Genomic DNA, 27,347 nt, shown 5'->3' with positions numbered 1-27,347 from the left:
GACTACTGTAAAAGCCTGTAGATCGCGAAACTACACTGTGTGTTTGTGGCGATACGGTCGCACCTGCATCATCTACCGTTTGTCTTCTCGTTGTCTGTTGCGGCGCCGATTCTGACAGCTTCGGTGCTACCGTACACCGTATGCACATTAACTATGTGAAGATTGTGTTAGTTCCACATTGTGTGGTGTCGATCAAAGGCGAACGCGCTGGCTTATTGACCGTAAACAGTTCTAAGGAGCCCGTGATATTACCAGATGGCTTGAAATTAGCCTTCGTCAGGGGACACGCGTCCTTATCGGTGGCTGAACTTACAGATGTGCCGTAAGAACCTGATGGCCACAGTTCGCCAAGGCCTTTTTGTGAATGGTAACAAAAGGGCCCTGGGTAGTGAGTATAGGCGTGCTTTTGAAGCACGTTACGGTATTCGACTTTGCGCAGAACGACCAAATACCTTAAATTCCCGCGGCTCGAACACGCCATGCCATCAACACGGGTTCGGCAAATTCTATTGCACAAAAGCCATATCGCCTTTCACCGTCAGAGCGCCAGATTAGCAACGAACAAGCGCACGAAATGATGAAAAAGGCAGTCATACAAGAGTCAGCGAATCCATGGGTAGCTCCAGTAATTCTTCTTAAAAGATAGAGGGATCTTGGAGATTTTGCGTCGGCTATCACCGATGGAATGCTTTAATAAAAGAATGGGCCGCCATCCCGCCCTGCGAACGTGAATGTCCAGTGAAGCTGTATGAAATACCACACATGGTCGAGAATTGTATCCGCGCTGTGCTTCTGGTGCCTGTAATTTCCGTGGTCTGCCCACGGCAGTCTGAAAATGAACGCAACGAGTTGCTAGACTGGTCTACATTTCATATATGAAAGCGGGATGACGTCACTAAGTATATATATATATATATATATATAGGAACTTGTAGGTTGAGGCACGTACGATAAACACAATACTTGCATTTATAAATTTCGGCTGGGATGCGGCCTTCGGCAGGGGAATACATGAAATGATTAGGCGTAGCGCTTAAATACCTACATTGCATTTGGGGGGGGGGGGGGGGGGGAGGGAGCACGTCACATTGTTGCTGTAAGGTACATGAGCCCGTGTCGAATCAGCATCGCACGTGTCAAAAGTGATTTAAAAACTTCTACCCCACGGCTTGTTTGTAAGAGCAGGTTTGTACAGGTTCGCAGAGCGGCAAATGTAACCCACCATATACACACGAAGATCAGGGTGTACAACAAGATGACGCATAACTTTAATAAAAAAAAGCATGGGCGAACAACAAACAGCCGTCACAAGCGACAGCTTTTTACTGTAGGGTACTTGCACCGTGACGAATCATCATTCAAGCATGCTGATAATCCACCACGGGATGATCGCAGCGACAGGTTCGTAGAGCAACAAATGCAACAAAGGAGGGGTTTACAAAAGTGTTTAGCAACAAAGGTGTGTACACAAGTTCTAAGAAAAATGAGACAGCAATAAATCCTTAATATCAGTCTTCCAAGGTTACATATAATAGACTGACACATCAGTAACTATAAAAATGAGCAGTTTCTTCTGAGGACGATAGGATTATGAATCTCTATTTGGTGGACAAAGAGGTTAAAGTGCCCTGATTTTCGTTAATCCTTGCGGCCACGGCACGAAATATATGGATTAGGAATGAATTGCGCACCTCCCTTTCGTGGTGCGATTTGAAACCAGATTCAAGTATGCTGGCCCTTAACTTGTCAAAGCAGTGGCCCTGGATAGAGACATGCTTGGATAGCGGAATATTAGGAACGCTCACAACATGCCATCTATGATTGCTAAAACGCAATATAAAGGCTGTTTATGTTTGTTCAGTGTATTGCAGCTTGTACCTTGAGCATTCTACTAAATAGACAACATTTGTTGTGTCGCAGTCGGAAGTTCCCTTTTATTATAAGGCTAAAGCTTGACGCGCTGCTCATAACATTCCACGATGTTGTCATGTAAGCGCCAACTTTGCACCATGACTTCTTGCAAGGATGACAGCCTATGTGAGTTGGTTTGGTTATCTTAGAAGACGTTAGCATGTCGCGTAAATTTTTTCATGGTCAGTAAACAGTGCGTGGCGGCTCCGGAAATACGTCTCTGTCGCGATTACTCTGCATGAGTATGTTGTGATGCTTTTTAAGGATGACATTAACGTTTGGAATCGATGCAGAATGCAGAAGACCACATGACAAGAAGCTCCCATTCGGCGGAAATACGGGTAATGTTAGGTATAACTATCAACTTTTATTATATTTACTGAAGGCCCGCGTGGCTCCTTTTTCTTCCTGCGTAATACTAGGCGCTTGGCTTACCCGATGTCCTTAATTGACTAAGCAAGGTATCTTGCACTTGGTGGAAGAACAGAGAAGGACGTGGGCGATTTGTCGGCGTTGTAGAGAGTGTCTGAATTTAATGCGAGTTTTTCAGTAAATAATGAATCGAGGGCAGCTGAACACTAAAGTTGTATAACACGAATGTCACAGCACTTAGGCAGCTCATGTTTTGGATCCTTTGTTGAACTTAGTCTTTTTGGCTAAGCCCATTATTAACATGCTGCACATGAATATCGGCTTCATTTTTTTAATGTTTGCCATAAGTGGTCGGCTCCGCCCCGCAACGTTGATGCTTGTTGAGAGGTGTTACTTAAGATACGTTGTGTTCAAAGGTAAGACATAGCCGCAGAAAATAATATCTAGGTACCTGTTTGGGGTAGAGAGTGTGAAGAGTTGAGGTACGTCGGTAGATTACAAATGTGAAATGCTACAAGCGCTAATCACCGCGTAAGCTTGGTTTGCGTGTAGCCACGATAAAACAGAACACACTATAGCACAGAATACAGCCTTAAGATTCTCTCACCAGCCCCGTAAACTGTTTTGCGTAAACTGGAATATATTTCTACACTCCTAGTTAGGTGATACTAGAATTTCTTATAACTGACTACTCCAATTTTTTTATTTCTTTTTGACCGAAAGACAACATCACGCTGTTCATTTATGTCCGCCAAAGCTGAATGGAAGTCCCTTGTAGTAGTACACCATAATCTGATAATTCAGAATATGGCATATATACGTAGCGTATTCGTTTCCTGAAAAAAAAATAAGAGCAGCAAGAGGCAACAAGGGCTTTTTTTACCAGATCGAACATATGGTGACATATTCCGACACTACCTTTCGCGAATGCATTGCATAACAAGTTGCACAATAAAAAAAATTCAATGTCTTGCCAATAAAGTTAGTGTACTAAGTAAGGTCCAGGCGGAAATGGTATTTCATACTGTTACAAATGTTATTTGTAAAGAGCTTTCCAGGGAGCATTCTACTCCACTATTTTTCAAAGGCGTCTTTAATAACACATAACGGAGCAGAGATTAGATGCGGGTCGTTCGCAAAGCTTTACAAACATCAGTAGGCAATGTTTCTCCACGGCTTTGTGCTTTACGGAAATCCTAAGCCAATTTCTCGTTGTCGTAATCAGCCCCGTGCGTTTATCTGGTAAGCATATATTTTCTAGGCGCATGACCCAATACCGGTGCCAGTCCTGCGCGTTCTCGGTTTGATGGTAACCCTGCATTCTTCGCGTTGCTTTGTCGATTTGATGTGTTGCATCTCCTATGGTGATGTGCGGCTCATGGTGGGACGTGTCAACGGGTAACAAAAATATCTTGCTTCGTCTTCCTTGGCTGATTTCGGTATAATAGGTGCGCAAATTTCACTTCAATAGCTGATTTGTTGTCTTGTGTAGGACGGTTTACCATCTGGCACACCACATCTTCACATCTTCACACGCATGGAGTTCGCCTATTTGTAATCTCCAACTGTAGTGATAGGCCCAAAACAGCTGCCCCCTTGCGACATCACGGGCGACAAAAAGTGGAATGGTGTGTATTACAAGGTAGAAAAAATTTTCCTTGTGTTTATCTTGTATTGAACAATCCATCATCCGTTTTAACGTCTGTGATAAGAAACAACTGGTGGGAAACCGCCGCGCACATGAAGTCAACTTACACGCACATGGTTCCAAAGCATTTGCTGCGCGTGACCACAATGACATGAGATCACATTACAAGGTTTTATCAATTTTCACGAGTTTCTGCTAATTATTGTGCGTAATGCTTGGTTATTCTTATCTTTTACATTATTCTGCATTAGGGTATGTAATTTTGAAACGGTTTTGATCAATTCTGCACTTGTTTTGACCCTGTTTTTGCGCGTGACCACGACGACATGAGATCACATTACACACCGACAGCCCGGGCCTGTAAAGTGCTTTGCACTTAATATTTTAGTCAGGAAATATCAGAGATACATTGCTTCTTTAAGAGATATGCTGAGTCAACACAGAGGAGGTCTGCTGTATTTTCTAAGACATAGACGTAATGAACACCTGTTCGATGCTTGTCAATAGGAGTTACACAAGCCTATGCTCTATACAACTCTTAGAATGTAAAACTATGAACTGGAGCATAACTGCGAGTCGGCCTAGTTGGAACAGATTCATTTTTAAAACTTTTTGTGCGCAAACAAACAGGGACGAAGAAAAGTAGTAACACAAGGACTAGCACTTTCTAACAACTGGTCAACAACGAGGGCTTTCCAACAGTTTTCGAAAGCGCTCGTCCTTGTGTTACTCCTTTTCTTCTTCCCCGTTTGTATCCGCACAAAACGTTTTAAAAACTAAAACTATTGCATAAATTGTCTGTGCACTTCACAATAATCTCCGAAGTATAAATTATATAGCAAAATGTAACATTTCCCGGGAATGGGCAGTATTCGAGTATTGGTACAACGAGCAGTGAAGTTCTCGTTGTTCCTCAAGATTGCTGCAATGGCCTCTCTGGGTGGCTGTAAACGTCACAACTGCATAATTTCACATGTCGCAATAGCAGTCATGGTTTCTCTTTGAACGCGCAACAATATTTCACTGATGCTGTCAGCAGCGTCGTTGCTTTATAAAAAAATCGTGTAATTTGCCAAATTGCGGCTAACATGACTGCGCGCATCAACAAAGCTCTCCCACACCGCTGTGGGAGAGCTTTGTTGTCTTCGAGTATCTGACAGCCCAGCTTATGCAATCAGACGTTTGTGGGCCTTCGGGTTTATTTTTATTGTAAAGGCTCAACAAAAGTTGTCACCACTGAGCCTATTTACCTTCCGCTATTAGCGGTTGTCTGCGGTATTCTTTACCCTAATTACGTTAACGAGTATCCAGTTTGTGTGGAGTACACTGGCGGTCAATTTGCGCTTTATGGCTCCCTGCTACCCTTCGCGACCTAAAGTGCATGGTGGTAGAATAATTTCGCAATAGCGTAATTTATATTGTTCAAGTTCATCAAACCTTATTGTAATGACCTCGCCATCAGGAGAAGATGAGCCATGAAAATCTGACAGCCTAAAACTTACCACTGCATCTATTCATGCACTCAAGACAGCTTCCAAAGTTGTTAGCATTGCCACCCCAACCACTGTACAGAAGTGGACGACAATGGTCTACTTTGGAGTCATATGACCAGGCGAAAAAGCGGCTGATGCCATGTCCTTGAACTTGATCCAAGCTACACAGCGGTTTCTCTGGAATTCCACCTGAGAAGAAGTAGAAGCCATAGTTGGGTAACTTTGAAATTGTCCTCATGACGGTGCTAGCGCCGTCCTTGAGAAGAGGCATAGATCGGCACACGGTAAATAAAAAGAAATCTGGACAACGCACAGGGCAACGCACGCGTAATTTCGCTCCTTCGGACGTGTCATGGTTTTGCGCTGCGAATACAGATGTCCAAGGTGTTGGGACCATGTATCCCGTCTTTCCGTGTCGATATGTGTAGAGTGGCTTAAGGCAAATATGCAAAACGATAGACAACTTATACCTATCACACATTTTGAATCGACAATGATATATTGTGTGATTGATTATTTTTGAAGCAAAATTACACGTACTTTGTTTGATCCCTTAGCTTTTGTAATAAGGGGTCGGAAGGCTGCGTGTATTAGCTTTCTGTATGATAAAATATTTCCAAATAATACTTCGTGATCTTGCATTCAAACAGTTGGCGAACCGGTAATAGTGATTTTATCATGAATGCATTACGTAAATAAGGGCTTGCCTTCGGCTTCCGTAATTCAATATTTGGAAATAAAATAAAAGTACATAATGATGGAAACTCTAAAGCTGACGCAAACACCGACCAGAAAACAATAATTACACCATGAAATGAAAAAGAAATAGTAAGAACTTACACTGTACACAGAGAAAAATGCAATGCGCTACAGTCGCCGATGCCATTGCGACCAAGTGTAGGCGGATGTTTGTCACCTTTTCGTATATGACGGACGACATGATACTGCCACACAAATGCTTAAGGTTGATTTAAACTTGTTCAATCATTAAGGTTATTCACCCAGAATGACCTGGGTGAATGAAAGGCTCTGTTGGTGTGGCCAACAGTGTTTTAACAATATATAGCGCTTCCTGCATGGGACATATCGAGTATTACATGATCTTACGTCGATGATAAAACATCAGAACCAATCGTATTGATTTTTGATCAATAATTCACCAAATTAAACCTCTAAACAATACAGAGGTTTGACAGGAACTTTAGAGCTTTGTGTCATAAACAACGGGCAAGGAACAGAAGTGTAAGCTGATGGAGTTGGAAATGTTTTAAAGAATTCGTCATTACAGATACAAGGACCAAGTGCGCGCTGTAGGTTTTCCGGCAAAGAACAAGACATTTCCAATATTCCAGGATTAACATAAGTGCGCGACAAATTATTTTAAAACGAGTGTATTAAAAACTCCATGTACACTTCCTTTCCTCAGTACCAGATATTTATTTATAAAGTTATTGACAGAACTTGAAGGACCCTGTGCTGAAAGTCTTACATGAGGGATATGTGAATGGACACTTGGCACCTAAATGTAATGCCGTATTTTATTTTGGGAAATAATCAGAAAAAATTCCATTCTTGTACAGATACCATGAGGAGAGAATGCGTGGATTGTGTACTCACGTAAGCACCATCGCTGACACTGTCTTTCGGAAGAAAACCTGTTCAGGTTCCCATTGCATCCACCGAAGGTGAAGGCTTTGCATACACGACTGTGGAAATCGAAATGCCATGAGGTAAACGGGCCTCGCCCACATATCTTGCCAGGCGCTTTCGGCCTCAAGCAGTATCGCGCTTTCTTGGCCCCAACATTATTAATGAACAAACATCCTCAGTGAACTATCGCGTTACTCCCATCGAGGTTTCTTCCGACCATCGTTATCGTGGTTCGGAGATTTTTCACGTTTTGCGTCTCAAACGATTCATTCGGCGCCTCCCTCCTGGCTAGGTCGCGGCCTGGCGGGCCGCTTACGCGCGCCGGGACATTAGTGTGAGCATTATTCATACGTTTCATATTCTCATCTGTACATACCGTTTTGCATATCATCACCATTTTGGAGCCTGGTAGCGGGGTTCTCGCTCGAGAGAATAAAGGAGAGTCTGCCTAACCTTGTCTCGTAATATATATATATATATATATATATATATATATTGTTGCGCACATGCGTCAGGAAAACGACGACCGATGAACTTGCTTGCGCTTCCGAGTGGGACAAGAGAGGGAGGACGAAGTTGAGTTCTTCAACCAGTTGACCGCTCTTGAGCTTACCTTCGTGACCTAAAATAAACGGCCTCTTCCAGCCGTAATGGTGATAAACAGTCTCATTCGCGCGTAGCAGAATGGTGCAGGTGCTGGGTAAGAGCTCACAACAATGGAACCATCATAGCTGCAGCTTCGTCAAAGCTGCAGCCTCCCGCCTTCTGCCGTGACCATCTTTGACATGCCTGAAGAAGGAGCCGCTCCGAGGGCAGCGACTAGTAGCCCGCTACAGTACTACCGAGTTCTACCCACCTTCCGAGGAAAAGCGGGAAAAGATGCCGAGGAGTCGCTCATCCACTACAAACGAGTGAGCAAGTCCAACGGGTGGGATGCAACCACTCAGCTCAACTATATGGTGTTCTTCCTGACTGATACCGCACTCGTATGGTACGAGAACCACGAGGACACGCTTACGACGTGAGAACGTTTTTTTATGAGTTAAAAGCGTGTATTGGGGACTCAGCCGCCAAAAAGAAGCGTGCTGAGTAGACACTGTCTCAACGGGCACAGCTACCAGGTGAGACATGCCCCACATATATTGAAGAACTGCTAAAGCTGTACAAGGTGGACAGTGGTCGCATGCCGGAAGAAGATAAAGTCGGACATTTGCTGAAAGGAGTGGCTGATTATGTGTGTAATTTTCTAATTAGAAAGGAAAGCGTCAATTCTGTGTCCCACGTCATTCGGTATTGCAGGACTTTTGAAATGCTCAAGATGCGTCGGATTACGCCAAAGTTTGGTCGGTTGGCAAACGTTACGACGGTTGCCTGTGTGGACATGAGCCCTTTCCTTGACCTCCCCTCGGCCATCCTACAGATTCTCCGCGAGTAACTTTCCCGCCGTGAAGAAATGTCGCGTTCAGCAGCTGATCCGCATGGTGTGCACACGTCACGTGAGGTTATGACTACGCCTTATTCGGCGCAATCGATGGTTAACGCAACGGCCGTAGATTGCAGCGTAGCCCCACAGTCTAGGATAAAAACACGCCCTTCGATTCCGCGCTGTGACCAACGCGCTCAGCGCACGCCCTATCGACGCCCGATGCATCGTCGTGACACATGCCACGAACTAACCCACTACATAAGGGAAAATGATAACATCCGGTTCATCGAAGAACAACCAAGGTTTCGACCTCTCCCGGTGTGTTTTCTTGCGGTGTCGCGGGTCATATATCGCGGTTTTGCAACCAGCGTATGACCACGTGGTATGGCCAGCCCTCAGAGTTTTCACCGCCCTCCGAACCGCCCGTGCATGGTGTCCCGTGGCCACCACACGTATCATCTGGCGACGACTACTGGCCGAGCCGCTCCCGGAATCGGTCCTTGGCAGCTGACAGGAGTTTGACACCCGCATCGCAACGTCTTGCTCCCCGTTCTCCCTCACCACTGCGTCGCACAACGTCCCCTTCGTCACCGGAAAATTAGCTAGCGCGGCCGATGAAGGTAAGGTCACTGGCGATGTGCTACTAACTGAAATTCCTCCTGCGTTGATACTTTAAAACAAAGTGTGCGTTTTTGTGTATAATGTACTTGTGATGGCTATGGTGGACACAGGGGCAAGAATTTCGGTCAGGAGTGTATCTAATATTAAAGACGTGTTCGGTTGAAAGGTTTTGTTTAAATGGGACGAAGCTTAAAATTTGTGTGGAGTGAGTGGCGAGCCACTGCGATCTATTGGTGTGTGTAGTGCTGACGTGTTTTTGGGAGGCCGTGTTATTACAACAGAATTTCACATTATTCCGTGGTCGACCCATGATGCTATTCTCAGCATGGACTTCTTGCGGGAGTATGGCGCCACTGTCGACTGCCGCACGGGAAGGTATTCATTCGTGGTATGATGCCTTCAGGACTACTGTAAAAGCCTGTAGATCACGAAACTACACTGTGTGTTTGTGGCGATACGGTCGCACCTGCATCATCTACCGTTTGTCTTCTCGTTGTCTGTTGCGGCGCCGATTCTGACAGCTTCGGTGCTACCGTACACCGTATGCACATTAACTATGTGAAGATTGTGTTAGTTCTACATTGTGTGGTGTCGATCAAAGGCGAACGCGCTGGCTTATTGACCGTAAACTGTTCTAAGGATCCCGTGATATTACCAGATGGCTTGAAATTAGCCTTCGTCAGGGGACACGCGTCCTTATCGGTGGCTGAACTTACAGATGTGCCGTAAGAACCTGATGGCCACAGTTCGCCAAGGCCTTTTTGTGAATGGTAGCAAAAGGGCCCTTGGTAGTGAGTATAGGTGTGCTTTTGAAGCACGTTCCGGTATTTGACTTTGCGCAGAAGGACAACATACCTTAAATTCCCGCGGCTCGAACACGCCATGCCATCAACAAGGGTTCGGCAAATTCGATTGCACAAAAGCCATATCGCCTTTCACCGTCAGAGCGCCAGATTAGCAACGAACAAGCGCACGAAATGATGAAAAAGGCAGTCATACAAGAGTCAGCGAATCCATGGGTAGCTCCAGTGATTCTTCTTAAAAACATAGAAGGATCTTGGAGATTTTGCGTCGGCTATCACCGATGGAATGCTTTAATAAAAAAATTGGCCGCCATCCCGCCCTGCGAACGTGAATGTCCAGTGAAGCTGTATCAAATACCACACATGGTCGAGGATTGTATTCGCGCTGTGCTTCTGGTGCCTGTAATTTCCGTGGTCTGCCCGCGGCAGTCTGAAAATGAACGCAACGAGTTGCTAGACTGGTCTACATTTTATATATGAAAGCGGGATGACGTCACTGAGTATATATATATATATATATATATATATATATATATATATATATATATATATATATATATATATAGGAACTTGTAGGTTGACGCACGTACGATAAACACACTACTTGAATTTATAAATTTCGGCTCGGATGCGGCCTTCGTCAGAACAATACATGAAATGATAAGGCGTAGCGCTTAAATACCTACATTGCATTTGGGGGGAGGGGGGGGAGCACGTCACATTGTTGCTGTAAGGTACATGAGCCCGTGTCGAATCAGCATCGCACGCGTCAAACGTGATTTACAAACTTCTACCCCACGGCATTTTTGTAAGAGCAGGTTTGTACAGGTTCGCAGAGCAGCAAATGTATCCCACCATATACACACGAAGATCAGGGTGTACAACGAGATGACACATAACTTTAATAAAAAAAAAAGCATGGGCAAACAACAAACAGCCCTCACAAGCGACAGCTTTTTACTGTAGGGTACTTGCACCGTGACGAATCATCATTCAAGCATGCTGATAATCCACCACGGGATGATCGCAGCGACAGGTTCGTAGAGCAACAAATGCAACAAAGGAGGGGTTTACAAAAGTGCTTAGCCACAAAGGTGTGTACACAAGTTCTAAGAAAAATGAGACAGCAATAAATCCTTAATATCACTCTTCCAAGGTTACATATAATAGACTGACACATCAGTAACTATAAAAATGAGCAGTTTCCTCTGAGGACGATAGGATTATGAATCTCTATTTGGTGGACAAAGAGGTTAAAGTGCCCTGATTTTCGTTAATCCTTGCGGCCACGGCGCGAAATTTATGGATTAATAATGAATTGCGCACCTCCCTTTCGTGGTGCGATTTGAAACCAGATTCAAGTATGCTGGCCCTTAACTTGTCAAAACAGTGGCCCTGGATAGAGACATGCTTGGATAGCGGAATATTAGGAACGCTCACAACATGCCATCTATGATTGCTAAAACGCAATATAAAGGCTGTTTATGTTTGTTCAGTGTATTGCAGCTTGTACCTTGAGCATTCTACTAAATAGATAACATTTGTTGTGTCGCAGTCGGAAGTTCCCTTTTATTATAAGGCTAAAGCTTGACGCGCTGCTCATAACATTCCACGATGTTGTCATGTAAGCGCAAACTTTGCACCATGACTTCTTGCAAGGATGACAGCCTATGTGAATTGGTTTGGTTATCTTAGAAGACGTTAGCATGTCGCGTAAATTTTTTCATGGTCAGTAAACAGTGCGTGGCGGCTCCGCAAATACGTCTCTGGCGCGATTACTCTGCATGAGTATGTTATGATGATTTTTAAGGATGACATTAACGTTTGGAATCGATGCCGAATGCAGAAGACCCCATGACAAGAAGCTCCCATTCGGCGGAAATACGGGTAATGTTAGGTATAACTATAAACTTTTATTATATTTACTGAAGGCTCGCGTGGCTCCTTTTTCTTCCTGCGTAATACTAGGCGCTTGGCTTACCCGATGTCCTTAATTGACTAAGCAAGGTATCTTGCACGTGGTGGAAGAACAGAGAAGGACGTGGGCGATTTGTCGGCGTTGTAGAGAGTGTCTGAATTTAATGCGAGTTTTTCAGTAAATAATGAGTCGAGGGCAGCTGAACACTAAAGTTGTATAACACGAATGCCACAGCACTTAGGCAGCTCATGTTTTGGATCCTTTGTTGAACTTAGTCCTTTTGGCTAAGCCCATTATTAACATGCTGCACATGAATATCGGCTTCATTTTTTTAATGTTTGCCATAAGTGGTCGGCTCCGCCCCGCAACGTTGATGCTTGTTGAGAGGTGTTACTTAAGATACGTTGTGTTCAAAGGAAAGACATAGCCGCAGAAAATAATATCTAGGTACCTGTTTGGGGTAGAGAGTGTGAAGAGTTGAGGTACGTCGGTAGATTACAAATGTGAAATGCTACAAGCGCTAATCACCGCGTAAGCTTGGTTTGCGTGTAGCCACGATACAACAGAACATACTATAGCACAGAATACAGCCTTAAGATTCTCTCACCAGCCCCGTAAACTGTTTTGCGTAAACTGGAATATATTTCTACACTCCTAGTTAGGTGATACTAGAGTTTCTTATAACTGACTACTCCAATTTTTTTATTTCTTTTTGACCGAAAGACAACATCACGCTGTTCATTTATGTCCGCCAAAGCTGAATGGAAGTCCCTTGTAGTAGTACACCATAATCTGATAATTCAGAATATGGCATATATACGTAGCGTATTCGTTTCCTGAAAAAAAAAATAAGAGCAGCAAGAGGCAACAAGGGCTTTTTTTTACCAGATCGAACATATGGTGACATATTCCGGCACTACCTTTCGCGAATGCATTGCATAACAAGTTGCACAATAAAAAAATTCAATGTCTTGCCAATAAAGTTAGTGTACTAAGTAAGGTCCAGGCGGAAATGGTATTTCATACTGTTACAAATGTTATTTGTAAAGAGCTTTCCAGGGAGCATTCTACTCCACTATTTTTCAAAGGCGTTTTTAATAACACATAACGGAGCAGAGATTAGATGCGGGTCGTTCGCAAAGCTTTACAAACATCAGTAGGCAATGTTTCTCCACGGCTTTGTGCTTTACGGAAATCCTAAGCCAATTTCTCGTTGTCGTAATCAGCCCCGTGCGTTTATCTGGTAAGCATATATTTTCTAGGCGCATGACCCAATACCGGTGCCAGTCCTGCGCGTTCTCGGTTTGATGGTAACCCTGCATTCTTCGCGTTGCTTTGTCGATTTGATGTGTTGCATCTCCTATGGTGATGTGCGGCTCATGGTGGGACGTGTCAACGGGTAACAAAAATATCTTGCTTCGTCTTCCTTGGCTGATTTCGGTATAATAGGTGCGCAAATTTCACTTCAATAGCTGATTTGTTGTCTTGTGTAGGACGGTTTACCATCTGGCACACCACATCTTCACATCTTCACACGCATGGAGTTCGCCTATTTGTAATCTCCAACTGTAGTGATAGGCCCAAAACAGCTGCCCCCTTGCGACATCACGGGCGACAAAAAGTGGAATGGTGTGTATTACAAGGTAGAAAAAATTTTCCTTGTGTTTATCTTGTATTGAACAATCCATCATCCGTTTTAACGTCTGTGATAAGAAACTACTGGTGGGAAACCGCCAGCGCACATGAAGTCAACTTACACGCACATGGTTCCAAAGCATTTGCTGCGCGTGACCACAATGACATGAGATCACATTACAAGATTTTAACAATTTTCACGAGTTTCTGCTAATTATTGTGCTTAATGCTTGATTATTCTTATCTTTTGCATTATTCTGAATTAGGGTAGGTAATTTCGAAATGGTTTTGATCAATTCTGCACTTGTTTTGACCATGTTTTTGCGCGTGACCACGACGACATGAGATCACATTACACACCGACAGCCCGGGCCTGTAAAGTGCTTTGCACTTAATATTTTAGTCAGGAAATATCATAGATACATAGCTTCTTTAAGAGATATGCTGAGTCAACACAGGAGGTCTGCTGTATCTTCTAAGACATAGACGTAATGAATACCTTCTGTTAGATGCTTGTGAATAGAACTTTCACAAGCCTATGCTCTATACAACTCTTAGAATGTAAAACTATGAACTGGAGCATAACTGCGAGTCGGCCTAGTTGGAACAGATTCATTTTTAAAACTTTTTGTGCGCAAACAAACAGGGACGAAGAAAAGTAGTAACACAAGGACTAGCACTTTCTAACAACTGGTCAACAACGAGGGCTTTCCAACAGTTGTTCGAAAGCGCTCGTCCTTGTGTTACTCCTTTTCTTCTTCCCCGTTTGTATCCGCACAAAACGTTTACAAACTAAAACTATTGCATAAATTGTCTGTGCACTTCACAATAATCTCCGAAGTATAAATTATATAGCAAAATGTAACATTTCCCGGGAATGGGCAGTATTCGAGTATTGGTACAACGAGCAGTGAAGTTCTCGTTGTTCCTCAAGATTGCTGCAATGGCCTCTCTGGGTGGCTGTAAACGTCACAACTGCATAATTTCACATGTCGCAATAGCAGTCATGGTTTCTCTTTGAACGCGCAACAATATTTCACTGATGCTGTCAGCAGCGTCGTTGCTTTATAAAAAATCGTGTAATTTGCCAAATTGCGGCTAACGTGACTGCGTGCATCAACAAAGCTCTCCCACACCGCTGTGGGAGAGCTTTGTTGCCTTCGAGTATCTGACAGCCCAGCTTTTGCAATCAGACGTTCATGGGCATTCGGGCTTATTTTTATTGTAAAGGCTCAACAAAAGTTGTCATCGCTGAGCCTATTTACCTTCCTCTATTAGCGGTTTTCTGCGGTATTCTTTACCCTAATTACGTTAACGAGTATCCAGTTTGTGTGGAGTACACTGGCGGTCAATTTGCGCTTTATGGCTCCCTGCTACACTTCGCGACCTAATGTGCATGGTGGTAGAATATTTGCGCAATGGCGTAATTTATATTGTTCAAGTTCATCAAACCTTATTGTAATGACCTCGCCATCAGGAGAAGATGAGCCATGAAAATCTGACAGCCTCAAACTTACCACTGCATCTATTCATGCACTCAAGACAACTTCCAAAGTTGTTAGCATTGCCACCCCAACCACTGTACAGAAGTGGACGACAATGGTCTACTTTGGAGTCATATGACCAGGCGAAGAAGCGGCCGATGCCATGTCCTTGAACTTGATCCAAGCTACACAGCGGTTTCTCTGGAATTCCACCTGAGAAGAAGTAGAAGCCATAGTTGGGTAAATTTGAAATTGTCCTCATAGCGGAGCCCCTTAGCGCATTCCTTGAGGCGAGGCATAGATCGGCACACGGTAAATAAAAAGAAATCTGAACAACGCGCAGGGCAACGCACGCGTAATTTCCCTCCTTCGGACGTGTCATGGGTTCGCGCTGCGAATACAGGTGTCCAAGGTGTTGGGACCATGTATCCCGTCTTTCCGTGTGGATATGTGTAGAGTGGCTTAAGGCAAATATGCAAAAGGACAGACAACGTATACCTATCACACATTTTGAATCGACAATGATATATTGTGTCATTGATTATTTTTGAAGCAAAATTACACGTACTTCGTTTGATCCCTTAGCTTTTGTAATAAGGGGTAGGAACGCTGCGTGTATTAGCTTTCTGTGTGATAAAATATTTCCAAATAATACTTCGTGATCTTGCATTCAAACAGTTGGCGAACCGGTAATAGTGATTTTATCATGAATGCATTACGTAAATAAGGGCTTGCCTTCGGCTTCCGTAATTCAATATTTGGAAATAAAATAAAAGTACATAATGATGGAAACTCTAAAGCTGACACAAACACCAACCAGAAAACAAGAATTACACCATGAAATAAAAAAGAAATAGTAAGAACTTACACTGTACACAGAGAAAAATGCAATGCGCTACAGTCACCGATGCAATTGCGACCAAGTGGAGGCGGATGTTTGTCACCTCTTCGTATATGACGGACGACATGATACTACCACACAAATGCTTAAGGTTGATTTAAACTTGTTCAATCGTTGGTTATTCACCCAGAATGACCTGGGTGAATGAAAGGCTCTGTTGGTGTGGCAAACAGTGTTTTAACAATATATAGCGCTTCCTGCATGGGACATATCGAGTATTACATGATCTTACGTCGATGATAAAACATCAGAACCAATCGTATTGATTTTTGATCAATAATTCACCAAAATAAACCTTTAAACAATACAGAGGTTTGACAGGAACTTTAGAGCTTCGTGTCATAAACAACGGGCAAGGAACAGAAGTGTAAGCTGATGGAGTTGGAAATGTTTTAAAGAATTCGTCATTACAGATACAAGGACCAAGTGCGCGCTGTAGGTTTTCCGGCAAAGAACAAGACATTTCCAATATTCCAGGATGAACATAAGTGCGCGACAAATTATTTTAAAACGAGTGTATTAAAAACTCCATGTACACTTCCTTTCCTCACTACCAGATACTTATTTATAAAGTTATTGACAGAACTTGAAGGACCCTGTACTGAAAGTCTTACATGAGGGATATGTGAATGGACACTTGGCTCCTAAATGTAATGCCGTATTTTATTTTGGGAAATAATCAGAAAAAATTCCATTCATGTACAGATACCATGAGGAGAGAATGCGTGGATTGTGTACTCACGTAAGCACCATCGCTGACACTGTCTTTCGGAAGAAAACCTGTTCAGGTTCCCATTGCATCCACCGAAAGTGAAGGCTTTGCATACACGACTGTGGGAATCGAAATACCATGAGGTAAACGGGCCTCCCCCGCATATCTTGCCAGGCGCTTTCGGCCTCAAGCAGTATCTGGGCGTTGTGTGATTTGCCGCTAGAGACGTAAGTTGCATTGAATAGCAGATGAAGCAGTCAGTTGAGAAACTGTTACCACACAGATGCAAAAATGCACGTGTGTTTCCTGTCCTACGTATTTTCACCTTAAAATTTATGAATTGCTTTAGCACAACCAAACGTTGATCGCGATATCCTAGTAGCTACAGCATGCACAGTCAATTCCTACGTAAAAGTACTTTAAAAGATAACCGGAGTTTAAAATCTGTATTTATTGCTGCAAAATGTGCAGATTGCTGCATCAAATGTTGTTTTAAAGACATCTTCTTTATTTCACTGGTTCGCTCATGAAATTGCCAATAAACTGACACCAAATTGCATATCTTTTGTGATTTGATGACAGCTACCAATAAATCGAAAAATAGATTCTATGTGCGCTTGTCTGTAGAGTGTTCTGCTGAAGTGGCCTTACTCTTTTCAAGCATTTGTAAATGCTTTTATATTCCGACATATTATCCATCTTCCTACATACTGACATGGGACATAGAATGACTTGCTTAGTAAAAATAAAAAAACCATGTTGCATTTGCTACGACACATTTCATAGAGATGACTAATGGCAGTGTTCAATATTTGATGTTACGACAAAGCTTTGCCAAGAAAAGAATGAACATTTGAGAATTTTTCAGTGTAAAAGTTGAAATCAGAGTATCAGTAGTAGTGTTCTGGTGTCTACATGTCTTCCTTTCCACTTTCCTTTTCCTTTGAAATGGGTTGTGTAAAAATCAATTACGTTGCTGTTACGCAGTCTTATGGCTGAATACGCAGCCGTGTTGCATTCTTACCAGAACGCAGTGTGTTGTCGCAAATATCCCATTTCCAAGAATGCAGACGGTATACCATGTTCCAAAGAACTTTGGGGTCACAGTACTGATGCACTTATTAAGCGTTTCGTAAAAACTGATTCTGTGATTTCGCTCTCGCAATATTCAGTGTACGAAAAGCAAGCGTGGCCGTGAGGCCATTCCAAAGAAGAACCATATTTAAATAACAAATTTATAGCTTGTCCTCTTTTAACATTCACGGTGTTTACTTCGATAATTTAGCATTTTCTTTGACCTAGACTGTTGCTTACAGTAGGCATGTCCCTTTCATCAACACGTAAGAATTCCTAACTTGACGCGTTTATATTTAACATCTGTTGACTAAATGACATGTGCAACCCTTACCTTTTAAGCATACTCCATACCCAACCTGTAGTGAATATGTTTACCATTTGTGAGGAGTACGCAGTAGAGAAGTGAACATCAATTGTGGACTAACCAATGATCCAACGACCACTAGGGCTGCACGCTAGTGTTTTTTGGTTGTGTCACACACGCGGGATTCGCTGTAGAGCATACTGTAGAGTATGCGGATTCGCTGTAGAGCACAGTGCACTCATGTGGCACAAGCACACGTCCACTCTGTCACTCTTAAGCCAACTCATGTCTTCATAATATGTTCAGAAGCACACGTGCAAGCAGTACAATAGCTCACTTCTTAAGCCAGGAGGCTCAGATGAAATTGTTAAGTTTGCACGTTGAAGAAGTAATGGACAGTTATTTCCTGTCAGATAACACTAATTCTAGCAGAAAACACACAGCAAGAAACCTTCAAAGCATGCTACGTGCGAGTTTAAGAGAATACACAGGCTGCTTCATGCAGCCGCGTCATTCATTCATATATGAGGGCTCGTTCACTGCCACATGCAGCCCCTTGTCTTTAAGCACATCTTCTTGATAAAACGCTCATGTAAAGCTGACCGCCTTTATCTGAGCAAAGAAACGTAAACGTCACTTTAAGGCTTGTGAGCTTGTCGATCTTGTCAAATTATGTAGTTTCAGTCAAAGAAGATAATGGGATTTATATAGCTCATAGAATATTTTCTTGATAGCGGGCTAATAGAAGACAATGGGATAAATTGCCGTTTAATTTTGTTATCATTCGTCTTCATTTTTGCACAGTGCTCCCTGTATACCCTGTTATACGCTGCTCAACATTTATTCACTATGCTGAACCTATGTTCCAGTTTACACGCTTTATGTCCGTCTAGCAATATTATAAAATGAGTGTACTAGTAATGCGAATACTTATAAAAACATGCCCAAATTCTCACAAAGACTTCTCCCGTTCCAACACTCTAAATCTTGACAACATTCTGTGGTCCGTTGTAGGCACTTCCACGCTGCGAATAATTCTCATTGTCGCACCTCATGAATTTGTGAGAGAGTTTCCATTTATAATAACAGTCAATAAACTAAGTCTGTAATGACAACATCTAACTTTTGTGTAGTGTGCAAACTTACCAAAAACGCTGAAGACAGTGGCGGCGAAAACTAAGAATTCAATTGTATCCTTCATTCTTAATATCCCACTTTATATAATGATAGCACGGAGCTTTCGATAATACTTTTCAGCTCTTTTTTCATTCACTCCAACCATGTGGTGCCAATTCTGCATTGACAAAAACCCAGGCAATGATATTCCGCACGTGTCTTAGACATCTGTATGCGTGAAAATGAGCATACACTCTCGGCAAAACAATTTAATTTCTTGTCAAAAGAAACCCAATATTATAACTTCTAAACAAGGCCATAATGCGTACCGGTAAACTGCACAACTTCCAAGTTACTTATACTCATCTATTGCCTCGTAACGCCAACCATAGCACAAAAGAAACAAAATCTAGTTTAAAGTATATGATATATTTTTTGCAGTCCGCCGTATATACTCGTATTTCGGCACTCTTGAGATGAAGACAATTGTCATTTAAGGTATTTACCCCCATCATTAACACGCGTACAAAAGACAGCCTGATTACTGGTATTTTGGCTTCTGTTAATGCAAATATGAACCTAACTCCGCCAGGTGGTGTATATCTACCTAGCCTACTTCCTCGGGTCTCCAACTTAAGAAAAAAACTATTGAAAATTCGGCCTGGTTCTGGGCGGAATACCAGCTACGTCTCACGGGTTGCTTAAAGACGGCTGATCGATGCTTTACAATAGCGCCTGAAATGTCTGTGCTGAGAGCGGGATTAATTATCAGTGTTAGCACACAACGGTCCTGCCACAGGTGAATGACAGTAGCCTCGCATTAGGAGGAGGGCTTCGTGGGGAACATTACCAGTCTTCGCCATATGGACGTGAGTTAACGCTGATAATTACGCCTCCAATTGGAACCTCTGGCTCTGAATACAACTAGAAAGAAAGAAAAGCGGTAGGTGTGGGAAGTAATCATGAGCTATAAACATTTCCTGTGCACTGCGGTTTTGTCGTCAGCTTCCATGAGCTGCCGTCAGATAACGGTTGCCTCTATTTCTAGAGCACATGTTGACTAGCCGAGATGGTTTGCAGACCCGTTTTACGGCGATTTCATTTCTACCCCCATGTTTGATCATGTAGACAAGTCCATTACTTCCCGCAGCTGCCTCCGTTGCCTTCCCGTTTACAATAGATGTGCGTGGTACTCGTACGGATTAGCAAACATCTGTTACGGCAGATATATCGTAGGCGGGGATTGGGTGGACTGCACCAATCTTTAGCCACAGCTTCATAGGACATGTAGACGCTTTCGGAGTTTGTTACCGATATATGGCCAAAACATCACGAGCAGCGTATACGGTGCCGGTTTTAAAAGCGGGGCTACAAATATATTCCGAGCTATCCTAACTTTCCTCTGAAGAAATTAATCAGGATCTGTGTGTTTTTCACTTCAATCTTTCTTTGGCAAACACTTTGAAGCAGTGGCTTGGTATGTTTCTGAATCAGTAAAGTTCCTCGGTGTGGTCACTATTGGATTCTTTATTATCTGCCTAATCGCACTCTAACGTGCGCAGTTACGATAGATCTCATCTTGCTGCACACGAGGCTTGAAGCGTAGATGTTCTGCACTTTGCAATCGCTTGTAGCCCTTAGGAATAACCGACAGCTACAAGATCACCATCTTCACGAAGTGGAAGGGTGGACGAATTGTTTTCGCATTAGGTGCTTATAATGCTTAATTAACGCATCCACAGATGCAGTGCGCTCTGAAAACTTTGAACGTGGTAATCTTGGGCAATTGGCCCGTAGAAGACGTTTCCATTGAATGTTTGCGATCACTTCATATACGTTCACAACTCCAATGACGTTACTTGGGGTGAAATCAGCGAATTGTTTTGTTGGTATGTGAAATTTACTATTTGCAAGGAACCTTCGGTAATATTATGCCCAACATAACGATTGGCTGGAGTGAATTATTATGAACAATTCTAGCTTAAGAACGTTATCGTAATTACTGGCCTTGATTGTAATGCTCCCATCTGTTTCTAGAAAATTGATATTTCGTGGGCTATATATTGAATTCAGTATTAGGCGCACTCTCTTGAAACCCTAAAATTCTCGAAACGTTGCCACGGTGAATGCAATTCGAGTGACTACTATTCTACAGAATGCAGCGGTATGCTGGAAGTCTTTGCTACATTTATTCAAGTAAGTTCCAAGTAGGAATAAAGAGGCCTCAACATAGTACGAGTGTAATGTCCACAATGCTACACGCTTCTTCTTACATATTTTAAATGTGCTGCTGCCGTTTCAAACCGCAGATTGTGCTTTGTTTAGGCAGGGGATTTATTAGATTAGTGATGAATGCTGAAGCTTCATCCGGTTTCGTTAGTCCAGTTTGCTGCCCATGCATTAGTGTTCCTGCTGCCTTAAGCAGCAGGAATATTCCCGCTATTATACATTTGTCCGCAAGCGCCGGTACCAGGAACGATAACTAGCTGTTGATCATGACACATTTACCACGACATACAGTATGCTGCGAGGCGACGTATCATTTGATAACATGCTTTAGTACAGCGCAGTGAGCTGGACATGCTGTCTTCTCATTCAGCGCGGTGATGTTAAAGTTTATTCGCTAGCATAGAAATTCAGAAACAAGTGCAAGTAGCGCCCGTTACAGATTTGGAGCAGTCCACCTGGCCACAGCGCCGCTAGTTTGCTTTCCGACTGTGGGCACACAGCTAACTTCTATCACAACTGGTTCGATTTGTTTGCAAGTCATGCATTTAGGGTAACACAAGCAACATTGGTCAAAAGAAAACCCTCGCTCAGTTTCGGAAACCTGCTGGAAGAAACTCAACTTGGTCTTATTGGTTCTTATTTACTTCTGATGTTTCACCGAGTTTGCGAATTCCCACGAACGGTGGGCGTGTCCTGCATTCGCAAGCCTGGACCCCACCAGGGACACTGCGTACTGCGAGCATGATACGTAGATTAGAGATCCGCTAGCTATAAAGAGAAAGGTACAGCCAGATATACAAACGCAACTCTTGTTTGTTTCTATCCCAAGACTTAACAGTACTTAAGCTCGTTTTGTAATTGCACAATGTCCGTATTTATTTTCTGAAGCCACGCCAGACGTTACTGCCTATAAATTGTGGGGTGCTATGCGGTATACTGCAAACCGAGTCGCAGTGCGGAGTTCCTTAAATGACGGTCAAAAACAGTCATGTATCGTACCTGTAGCAGTGGAGCAAGAACAGGAACAAGTGTTTGAACTTTTCAGAGACCCGTAACGCACAGAACCTTCCTTTTTAACATGCGGATCACTTGAAAGGACCTTTGTCTTTAAAAAATGGGCTCCCATCCACGTTGTGAAGGTGGTTGGCCGGCGACGCTGAAGTGTCGCCTGATCCGATAGATCAATGTGACGTAGCCTTGAACTGGTTCCTGCCGAGCCTGAGCACGACGCCGTTGTGCATATGACGTTGCTGTTCACGTAGCCGCTCATCGTGTTCACGTTGCTCTTCGGGAGTCCTAACTGTGCGTGGATTTTCCGTAGTGCTATCAGATAAGAAATGAAATCAGTTGCTAGGCGGGTTCCACGTTTACATATGAAAGTGTAGTGACGTCACTCCCTGCTCCGTATGCTACAGTTGCCACTTCCCGGCAACTGCAACTTATGCAACCGTAAAGGATACTGGGAAACGCTTGCGGCGAACGCAATGCGCGAAGGCAAGCTTTCTGGTTTTTTTTTTTTCATTCCCTCGCAAGGCCGACGCCGCCGCGGATGCGTGAAGCCTCACGACAAGCTATGCGGGAACATGAAAGCGGTATCGCCCCATCTTTTCGTTTCGCTGATTTTGTGGCTTACGAGGGCGTTAGCTAATGCGTGGTCGCGAGCGCCCTCTAATTGTGCTGCAAGCAGCCCAGTGGCGCACGCTGCGCACACCTTCCGCTGTGATTGGTTGAGTTTTCTGTTGACGGAGACGAAGAAATCGCGGGATCCTAGTCACAAACAGCTTCCCTCTAAAAAGAATGATGTGGCTTGCGAGGGAGGTCTGACGTTTGCATGCACAGCGAAACCATTTCCGCGGTTTCATCGCTGAAATCACGGAGACCGATCACAATGAGTTAATCAGAAGCTAGGACAATTTCGGCTTCGATGAAACGCAGCGAGAACGCCACCGTGAACCTGGATGTCGTTGCCATCTTTGTTTATTTGGGCAGTGTTGCCAGCACAACAAATATATTCAGTATTTGCCAATACCTGTAGACCCTTGCGCAGTAGTCCAGTAGTCGGCGAGTGCACAGAACACTAACGGCGTCCATCCGGCGTCGACTGTGACGCCCATAATTCTTTCTGAGCCATCGCCGGAATGCGTCCACTGCGGACGCACTCCTTTGATGGGGTGCCCATATACTACAGGACACGGTTCCATAGAGTGCGTTGAAGTTTCGTGGCAAGAATAAATGTATTGAAGGACCCTAGTGGAACCAATGATAGCTACGTGGAACCAACGTCGAACAGCCATGACGTAAGTCTCCGTATAGAAACTGATCTAATGTCAGACTTTGCGTAGTCAACTGATGTAAGAAAGTGACAAGTCTCAAGCATTATTACGAAGCACTACCCGCAAATCAACCGAATCTACACAACCCCTCAGCTTCGAAGACAAACCGAGGAAGAGATAACCGCAGTTGCCGCTCTGCCCATCTCTTTAACGAAGAAGGTATCTGGTTTAGCATGGTTCTGTAAACCGTGTACTCGCAGCTTACGATATTCCCTGCAGTTTTAAGGAGTAGCGCTACCGGACAGCCACATCCAAGCACTCCGCTATAGAAAAAGTTTGACAAAACGACGTCTCGCTGGTTGGTTTTTAAATCGCTCGCCATCTCTCGCCTCCGTTACCACCACTCGCGACCTGCTCGCCACCCCGTCAAGAAACTGTCTTTAACCGACAACAATGTTACCACCGACTATCCTTAGGACGCACTCCGACCTGTCCCTGGTAACGAATATCCCAAACCATCTCTTGAAAGTTGCAGTATACGGAAGGCCTCATGCAAAAGCGAAAATAATCCATTCACCAGCAGCGAATTCAAGACAACTCCAAGCAAGCCACGTACCAAGAACACCTCAAAAGTTTGGAAGGCAAACAGAGCTCAGGATACAAGCTATCATCGGTGTGACACACGTTCCTCACAAGGAAAACGCAACGTGGCATTGTATTCCGCCCCCTCACCTCGCTACAGCTTCGTAAAAATCCTTCAGGACCCACTGTGACGCAAGAAGCCATTGTAGACTGAGTATGCTAAGGTCAGTCACTTGAAGAAATTCGTTAGTATAAGAAAAAAAAATGTGGTTGATCCCTCTTATATAGGAATCGGTATAGAACACGAAAGTGAAACGTGTCTTCACAGAAGTAGTGTAATGTTTATTGCACATTGATATATAATGTCTATTGGTGTTTTGTGGCTAAAGCGCCCTTAGGCGTTGATGCACCCACGCTGACGCCTGGTGGCACGTCTCCTCCATCACGACTACCAACGTCGATGACCATGAGCAACCGTCGTGCATATGGAAGCTGCACTACGCTGCACACGCTAGCACAACGCGAAAGACGAAGCACGTAACTGACACACTAATACAACGCGCAAGACAAAGCACGTAACTGAATCGTCACCGAGTCAAATCAGCGCGTACAGCGCGTCGTAATTGCAGCCTCCGCGATCAACTTCAGAAACATTTTCAGAGCTAATTGCGGAGGCCACGCTCCGCTGTGCTGAGTACGGTGAACGCCACCTAGTAGTGCTTCTGCGAGAACGCGTTGGTAGTGCTTCTTGATGCCAGCGTCCCTTCGAATGCTGGCATCGAGGCGTCGTAGTGCTGAGACCACCGAAGCGTTCACTGTCGGTGCGCGTTAGTGTCATAATGCAGTACTTCTCTTTTCTGCTCGTAGGCGGCGGCACCGCCCCGAGCAAGAGCGCGGGTACACGGAGGAGTGTTAGATATATAAGGCGCGTCTGTGTAGCTCTCTGCAAATGCGTTTGTGGCGCAATGGGTTAAACGCTCGGCGATCTATCGTCGCGGACCGAGAGGTCGTGGGTTCGATTTCCAAATTTTGCATGTTTGTGGAACTTTTTCTTCTGGTTTCTTTCTTTGTATTATGTTCGTGTATGTTCGTGTGACGTATTTCCGTGACGGAAATACGTCAGTGAAGTCTTGGTGGACCCCGGCATAAAACACTTTCGTGTTAAAATATTGCACAAATCGCATTTACAGCAAACTTCATGCTTACGACTGTAGGTGAACTCCTCTAGAAAACAAACTATCATTAGGTTAGTTGATAAGCTCAGTATTAATGCACCTTGCACAACGGAGTGTCATCGAATGATACTCGCCGACCAATTTACCTTCAAAAATTCCTCGTCATTATGGGATTGTGCTAGGTTTAGAGGATCGTTTTGGGCGGGTAACGTGTTGCACTCTCGCGAACCAACGGGTGCACCGACTCTCCGTAGACCTGCCTTCACAGATTGAATTTACCATACTAATGTACATTACACGAGGTTTGAGCTTTGTTGCCTCGAAGGACGTTGACAATGCGAAACGGTAAGGAGCCTTCGTGGTTTCGTTCAGTCAGCAGGTTTTGGTGTCAGCTGCGCAGTTCCAATAATGTCGACATGATTGTAAAACTTGCCAAGTGAATTGCGTGTGCGCAAATTGCGTACATGTCTGAGTTTTACAGGCCTTACGCGTTTGTGTTCCAGTACCAATTTTTTGACATCAACAAATAACGTCTGTATATAATGTGCGCATATTCTGTAAAAACTGTATTCTGTAGAAAGCATCGAAGATGCTTTCTTTGATGGCATGCGATTCGTAAGAACTTGCTAAATTACTTGCGTGTAAGGATCCTGAGCAGAAGATTAGTATAGGTCAGAGTCTTATTCGAGTTTCGTGTCACGTCGACGATTGCCTTACGTTGGGTCTTCGGTTGCCTCGAGGATATTCTTTGAAAATGCTGCTAGGTGAATGCAATGTCTTGTCGTGAATGCCTACGTGTTGCGGTATTCAAACAAAACGAACACCAATAAAAGCAAAGTCGGTAATATTATATTGCCTTGCCTACGTGGTAAAATGTACTGCATCGACTATAATGGACAATGAAAAATAAGATTCCACTGGAACCCACCACACGGAGTTCACAAATACTGCTCTTGGAGAGCAAGCAAAATGCTATAGAAGATAAAGAATTGTTCCATGGCTGAAAAAGATCTGCAAGTATTTCTCGCAGAAGATGAAACATGAATAAAAAAGAGACAAAAGTTTTGGAGACAAGCCGGCTTGTCCCCATATGTTGAGACACGCCGGCGGCTAACAATGGTCTTACAGCGTGTTCGATGTTTTTAAGCCGAGTAGATTTAAGATGAGACCAGCTAAATTATTGTACGCTTTTCTTACATGCTTGATTTGCGTGGAAGGTAAGATCTAATGCTTGAGCTTCCTTGCCTTAGCTGTGTCGCCTTAATAATTTTCCCACATATCCTAGCACCCACATCTATTGTTATGTGGTAAGGAGGAAGCCGCCCAATCGCCGAAATAGCGTGCTGCGCTCGGTTTTTATAATGTGCCACTCTCCGCCTTAGAATTAGTTTTCTGGCGCAATATCTTATCAGCTGATTTACTAAATTTAACCATGCCGATACTAAAGTGACTATGAAATTCACATATTTAACATGATGTCATTGACCTAATTCCCGAACGTAACAGCAATCCGATGAGGGTAAAAATGAATGACTCTCCTGTACCATGCTTTGATATAGCTGTAAAATTATCGCCGTAGCCTGATTTAATTTTGAAACGCAGAACTACATCAGGTTTCGTAACCCATTGGAGGCTTGGAGACGCTTAGCATTATAAATCAATCAGAGATGTCACCAATATACTATCACCTGATAGCGTTATGGATGCCTTAGTTATTATGCGGACTGCATTATATTGTCTTGGCGATGATAACATAATACTTGGACTTCATAACATCATAACCATCATCTGGTTATGATGTAGGTCAATCCCCATTGCAAGTGTAACAGTACACAGATCTATTTGTTTTATCGTTCTTGTAAAAAGAAGCCGCGTCGGTGAATTTTTCCGTTGCAGAGCACAGCTGGGAAGTCATCGGCTTTAGAAGAACATACGGTGTTCCCTTCTAATAAAGCGTACACTGCTCACTGCGCACGTCGTTGCAATGGTATATCAATGAGAAATCGCGAGTTCAACA

The 27,347-nt window shown here is 43.6% G+C and overlaps 1 long non-coding RNA gene across 4 annotated transcripts in view; it reads right to left on the bottom strand.

The window, feature by feature from the left end:
- Positions 1–2,843: 2,843 nt before the first annotated feature.
- LOC119459597 (uncharacterized) overlaps positions 2,844–27,347 on the bottom strand; it is a 58,751-nt gene continuing 34,247 nt past the window's right edge. The window contains exons 1-5 of one of the 4 annotated variants that reach the window (XR_007467902.1): positions 25,966–26,117; positions 19,102–19,249; positions 16,605–16,793; positions 14,995–15,174; positions 2,844–3,119 (exon numbers count right to left, since the gene is read on the bottom strand). This is a non-coding gene — a long non-coding RNA (uncharacterized LOC119459597). Of the gene's footprint in view, positions 3,120–12,526; positions 12,679–14,994; positions 15,175–16,604; positions 16,794–19,101; positions 19,250–25,430; positions 25,453–25,965; positions 26,118–27,347 lie in introns of those variants that run through there. The other 3 variants (XR_005193697.2, XR_007467903.1, XR_007467904.1) reach the window with 3 other exon arrangements.

Source organism: Dermacentor silvarum, chromosome 7 (genome assembly GCF_013339745.2).
Source record: "Dermacentor silvarum isolate Dsil-2018 chromosome 7, BIME_Dsil_1.4, whole genome shotgun sequence".
NCBI classification, from domain to species: Eukaryota; Metazoa; Arthropoda; class Arachnida; order Ixodida; family Ixodidae; genus Dermacentor; species Dermacentor silvarum.
The sequence above is the reverse complement of the archived record's forward strand: the minus strand, read 5'-3'. Positions and strand labels throughout refer to the sequence as shown.